Below are 7,158 nucleotides of genomic sequence, written 5' to 3'. Positions count from 1 at the left end.
AACGCTTTTGCAACTATTTTGGTAGTATCAATTTATCCTCATATTTCCCATCTTCCTGTTCGTTCTCCTCTTATATCTACCTTTCCTTTACACTTCCCTTTATTCTTTCCCTTTCCAACGCTTTTACAACTATTTTGTAGTATCAATTTATCCTCATATTTCCCTTCTTTCCTCTTCGTTTTTCCTCTCATAAACTTTTCCATTAGACTTCCTCGCTTAAGCATCCTCCCCTTTATCCTTGTCTTACCACTTATCCCTACCACTTCCTCTTCGTGGCCTACGGACACTTGATGAATTCCCCCCATGGTTACCGGAGCATTGGAGCCACAGCGTTTGGAGAGGAGAGTAAATCGCCTTGCAAGTGGAGCAAGACTCCTCTCAGCCAGGCCCAAGATTTGCTAACTTCGAGTTCGCCCAAGTTAAAATCTAGTCTGGGATTATTTGTCGTATTAGTGGGACCGGAGGGTTCCAGTTCCTGCTGCGTATTACGTGTACCTTCATATATCTGATGTATATATATATATATATATATATATATATATATAATATATATATATATATATATATTATATATATATATATATATACCCCCAATTTCAGCGACCCCAAATTGGGGTAAGCTTGTAGAGAAGGAAGATTTATATACACCAAGAGTTTAGAGCATTAAATTTCTTAGGGTACCACCTCATTTAAGAGCATAAATGTTTATAAAGGAATACAAATACACACACATTATATAGTATATATATATATATATATATATATATATATATATATAATGTATGTATATATATATATGTATATATATATATATATATATATATATATATGTGTGTGGTGTGTGTGTATTTCTTTTATACACCTTTATGCTCTAAAATGAAGTGGTATCTTAAGATTTTAGTCCTGGTTTTCAAGCGACTCTTAAATGGTGCGTTCGTTGGCTATACGGATTTTTTCTTGACCCTAACAATAAATGCTTGTTGTGTTGGCTGTAACTGGGATCGAATATTGCCCCAAGGATACTCTGCCTAGAACCCGATGACACATCTTTTATGCTTAAGTGAATGCTATTTTCCCTGTTGGAGCCCTTGGGCTTATAGCATTCTGGCTTTTCAAACTAGGGTTATATCTTAGCAAGTAATAATAATAGTAATATAGATTGAATGAAAACTGTAGTAGATACTTTGAAATATAAGGATAACATTTTAAGAAAGATCTTAGATACACATGTGACTTTCCACTTCGCTTCAAAGAAATTCAAGATCAATCTCATAGCTCTCCTCTTCTTCGTCAAAGCTCACGATTCCATTTTAGCAGCGGGATTGACTTCGGTTCTAAAGGAACGTCACCTGTTGTTCAAAGCAGATTCATTTGTGAAGATTACACGCTCCCTCAGAAATTTAGGTATGTGATCTGCATAGATGTCGGATTCGATCCCATTTAGAACGGGGTGCCTTTCCTTATGACAATCTGTGGTCTCAATACTCTGGCATTTACACTGATATATTTATATATATATATATATATATATATATATATATATATATATATATATATATATATGTATGTATATATATGTACAGATATATATATATATATATATATATTATTATATGTAATTATATATATATATATATATATATATATATTTATATGTAATTATTATATTATATATATATATATATATATATAATATTTATAGATAATTATATATATATATTTATATATATATATAATTATTATATATATATATATATAATATATATATGTACACACATATATATATTATATATATATATATATATATGTACACACACACATATATATATATATATATATGTACACACACATTATATATATATTATATAATATATATACTGTTTATATATATATATATATATATATATATAAATAAATGTTTGTGTATAAAGAATCACCATTTACACCATGAAGTTGCTGGGAAAGTCGAATATTATGTGCTATATTTCCCAGTGCATAAAATAATTACTTTTTCCGTGTCCCTCAGTATTTTAATAAAAATACCTTCGGAAAGCGGAATGGCCGTAGTTTTCCGATTCATTTTTATCCTCCTTGTGGTAACTGAATCACTGTTTTATTAGCAAGTCTAAGGAAGTGTGTAATATGCGGGTAAAAAATGGCACACTCAGGCTTTAAAAAGAGCATTTCATCGTCCCTCGCTCACTGCCAAGTTTATAAATAGTTTTAGTGGTAGTTTGTATCTTTCAAATTCCGTGAAAATATCCGGGTTGGTGTGTTTTATATATATATATATATATAAATATATATGTATACTATATATATATATATATATATATACATATATATATATATATAATTATATATATATAAATATATATATATATATATATATATATAATATATATATATATATATATATATATATATATACAGAGAGAGAGAGAGAGAGAGAGAGAGAGAGAGAGAGAGAGAGAGAGAGAGAGAGAGAGAGAGAGAGAGAGAGAGAGAGAGAGTATTTATTATGTATATGTGTACGCTCTCACACAAAACACATATATGATTACATATGATTTTATGCATGCACACATATATATATATATATATATATATATATATATATATATATTTATATATATATATATATAATATATATATTATATATATATATATATATATTATATATATATATATATATATATATACTTGCATAATTGAACACATTGAATTCCTTTCCTTATAAAAAGATATGTTGTTAAAATGCATTGTTATAAGTGCCTGTATAGGCTCAAAAGAACACTAGATGTATAAAAGCAAAATACCACAAGAAAGAATGAAGTTGAAGATTATGATCTCCAAGGATTGATACTTAGTGGAAGAGATTCATATTTCATATAGTCAAATATACGAACAAGCAAACGGTTAAAGGACGTCTGACCTGCGTTATGATTTTCATTTTATTTCATTGAAACAAACTTTGAGGCTCTTGGGAAAAGGTTGACGTTAGTAGAATGTGAAATATATCATCATAGTTATAACTAACTTTGAGTATCTCAAGATGGGGGGAAAGCTCCTTAGAAATCGAAAATAATTTTTGATATGGTGAATTTATCCTGAAATGACTCCTTTTTAGCGGGTTGATCCTAATTTGTGAAATTTTATAGAGCATTATTATTATTACTACTACTACTACTACTACTACTACTACTACTCTACTACTACTACTACTACTACTACTACTACTACTACTTGCTAAGCTACAACCCTAGATGGAAAAGCAGGATGCTATGAGACCAGGGGCCCCCAACAGGGAAAATAGCTTAGTGAGGAAAGGAAATAAGGAAAAATAAAATATTTTAAGAACAACAATATTAGAATAAATGTCACTCTATACACTATGAAAATTTAAACAAAACAAGAGGAAGAGAAATAAGAATATAAGATAGAACAGTGTGCCCGAGTGTACCCTCAAGCAAGAGAACTATATCCCAAGACAGTGGAAGACCATGGTACAGAGGCTATGGCACTACCCAAGATTAGAGAACAATGGTTTGATTTTGGAGTGTCCTTCTCCTAGAAGAGCTGCTTACCATAGCTAAAGAGTCTCCTCTACTGTAGTACTGTCTGGCCAGTCAAAAGACCCCATAACTCTCTAGTGGTAGTATCTCAACGGGTGGTGTGTGCCCTGACCAGCCTACTACCTATAGAACTATACTATCTATATTTACGTATATTTAACTATGTAAATGTAAATAGTTAGGCAATATTTCGTTGCATACATTTTCTTTTATGTACAATACCCCCAGTATGTTATCTATATTACCTATTCATACTCTTTTAAGTTTTACCCTCATTCCAGTATACTTAAAACAACACGTTGATGAAGCCAGAATTCGAATTTACTTGGTTTTTCTTGTATTGAAATATACGCTTTTCAGTCTCCCTGCATAAAGCGTACTGATGAAGGAAGTACACTAAACAAAGAAAGAAACACCGGACTACTAAAGATCAAAGCAATTATTTGCTGCAAAAAAATAATTGAAGTAAATGTAGTCACCACAAGATGAGGTCAAGTCTGAAAATAACCACCACTTCAATGAAAAAAAAAAAAAAAAATAAGACCAACAGCTTAAAGATGAGGATAAAAATAAATAGCCACTTGAAGTTAGGATATTTTAAAGAGGATGAACAGCAAAATGAAATATAGAAAGGGAATAAATAATAATAATAATAATAATAATAATAATAATAATAATAATAATAATAATAGTAATTATGGTAACAACAACAATAATAATAATAATAATAATAATAATAATAATAATGCAAAATGGAACCAGTTCCTTGCGTTAATAGGACGGTCGATTGTGATCGTAGAGACAAGATAAGTATTTCATTTATCTATTCTGACTATTTTAGATATGTAAACTTTTGAAACATTTTAATTTCATAAATGGGAAGAGAGAAAATTCACGGTCGGATGTAGTAACAAATGGTCTTTCACATGTTCTTTCAAAGGAAGTAAAACATTATTAAAGAAATATAATCCAAGCAGGACTACCCTCAATCAAGGTATATAATTTCTGTCCGGCTAAAGGACTCCCCTCGGCTCTTCTGGAGTTAGGAGTGAGTTGTAAGGAGCTTGTCTTGTTACTAAGCATAGTGGACTTGAACACACACATATATGGGGCATGAAGTTGAACCCTAGCAAAAGTCAAGTATGATTGTAAGTAGGTCGAAGACAGTGGCTCCTCAATATCCAAATCTCTTTATTGTTAATTGTTCCTCTAACTATACGACTGTCTTAAAATTTTTGGTTTAAATCTAATTCCAAATATACTTTATAAAAACACGTTCGGTTTGTTTCTTCTTCAATTGCAAAATCAAAAATTGTAATTTTGAGAATCTTTCAAGATTGGTGGGAATCAATCTATCCTGAAGAAATTATTTAATTCGTACATTCCACTTTGATTCGTGTATTGTTTTCCTGCCTGGTCTTCATTTGCTGCCTCTCATCTTAATCCATTGGATGAAAACTTGCAGTCTGTTAATTTTCTTATTCCTGATCTTGATATTAATATTTGATACCGCCATTCAGTTAGTGACTTATGCATCAGCATAAGATTTTTCATAAATTTGAGCATCCTTTGCATTCAGATCTCCACAGACTGGGCCATCTAATACGTATAACTAGGATCTTTGTAGCGTCCTTTCGCCTCCTTTTTAGCCTTCTACTATACATCCATCTCCACTTAATTATTTCCACTTAGCTTTTCAACCTCTAAACTTTCTATTCCACATTGATATTGCATAGCTTCCCCATTTTATTTATATTTGTATCTTGCTCTTGAGTGGCCTCCTCGGCCCCAGTGCGGGGCAACGTGGCCCAATTCCTATAAATGGACAAAAAACGACCTCCACGAGTAATTCCTACAACTTCACCTCCACACATCTTAGGAAGATTTTCCTTTGTTCCGGTCATTCTTGACAGAAGCTGTCCATCTTGCTTGTAATAACATCTTTGAATGGTAGATTACCTCCTCTTTTCTTCTCGTGCCTTCAACCGCCATTACAACGTTTGATAATTTGGAGATCCGGATTTATGATTTAGTGATCAATATTAGATTGGTTTTCCTTTCAACCAGTATTGTTACTCGGACATTTTTTTCGCAATTAAGGTTGATTTACATTTTGTGTTTCTTTTCATTTAAAAAAAAAAGCCATTGCGTTTTCAATTATATGTAAATTGAAAGTGGAAAATGAATGTCAAACTGTAGGATAAAAAAAAAAAAAAACATTTCCAGTATCAAGTGTTCTGATATGAATGAGAGGACAACTCTCTCTCTCTCTCTCCTCCTCTCTCTCTCTCTCTCTCTCTCTCTCTCTCTCTCTCTCTCTCTCTCTCGTGTCACAAAACGATTCATTATTCAAGTCCCCTGGTGTTGACTGGGAGTTCCAATCTGAGGTCGATAAATTATATGGTAGGCCTGTTACCTAACTCTCACATGTCATTTGACTATCAATCAAATCAGGTTCAGCGTCTCTCTGTTTCTGCAGATTCCACCTTTCCCGCCTCAAGCTCTTGAAGTGTCTTGGGTCTCTGTAGAGGTAGCATATCTCTTCGAGATTGAGGATGTCTTCGTAGACGTAGGAGGCAATAGCAATTCGTAAGTTATTGGTGGTCAGAAAGTTGGATTCCACATTTCGGGTAGTGGCATCAGTTTAACTGGGGCACTGTAGGCATAACTTGAATGTCTTTGTAGCCTCCCTGCACGCCCTTTGCTGAAGGAAATCTTGTTACATTTTAGGGTTGTAGTGGCTGATGTGGTAACGTCCCTGACCGGTGAACGCCAGACTGGGGTTCGAGTCTCTCTCAAAATAGTTCGTTTCTTTGTTCGCTTGTTCGCTGCAAATCTCACTATCCTTGTGAACTAAGGATGGTGGGTTGGGGGGAGCCTATAGGTACAGAGTCATCAGCAACCATTGCATGGCGTTCCTTGGTCCTTGCTTGGGTGCAGATAGGGCTTGGGGGTGCTGATCATAGTTATGGTCAGTGTCCAGGACATTGTCCTGCATGATGGGGCAATGTCACTGTCCCTTGCCTCTGCCATTCATGAGCGAACTTTAAACAGGAGCGTATTGGAAACCGCAGCAATGCCCTGCGGTTACCTGTGAACTATTCCATAAGCTGAATTGAACAATCGACCGCGCGTATCTAACCGCGCGGTGGAAAATGCCGTGTGTGAACCAGGCCGTTTATCCTTTCCCCGTTTGTGTTCTTCTATCGTTCTGTTCGTCGCCTTTGAACTTTAAAAAATGCAACCTTGACATCTTTGGCAGTGAATAGCTTACCCTAGCCATGTACCGTGTCGTGGAACCCAAATTTATAAATCCAAAATTATCCATTAAGCTAATCCTGAGGAAGATTTAAGTCCATAACATAGGGCATGACTTTTCGCATAAAAGAATAAATAGTTATGAAGTATTTAGGGGTTTTCTATAATTGGCAATTATGTGCTTATGAGTGAATTTTCTTTAATGGTGGTGGAGAGGGTCATTAATTCTTTAATTTCATGTGGAGACGTAATATTATAGCTCTTTGATTTTAACATTTACAATATTGTAAATAATCGCGTGAAAAGGGAACATTTTTTTTTTACT

Source organism: Palaemon carinicauda, chromosome 5, assembly GCF_036898095.1.
Source record: "Palaemon carinicauda isolate YSFRI2023 chromosome 5, ASM3689809v2, whole genome shotgun sequence".
Taxonomy (NCBI): domain Eukaryota; kingdom Metazoa; phylum Arthropoda; class Malacostraca; order Decapoda; family Palaemonidae; genus Palaemon; species Palaemon carinicauda.
The sequence above is the reverse complement of the archived record's forward strand: the minus strand, read 5'-3'. Positions refer to the sequence as shown.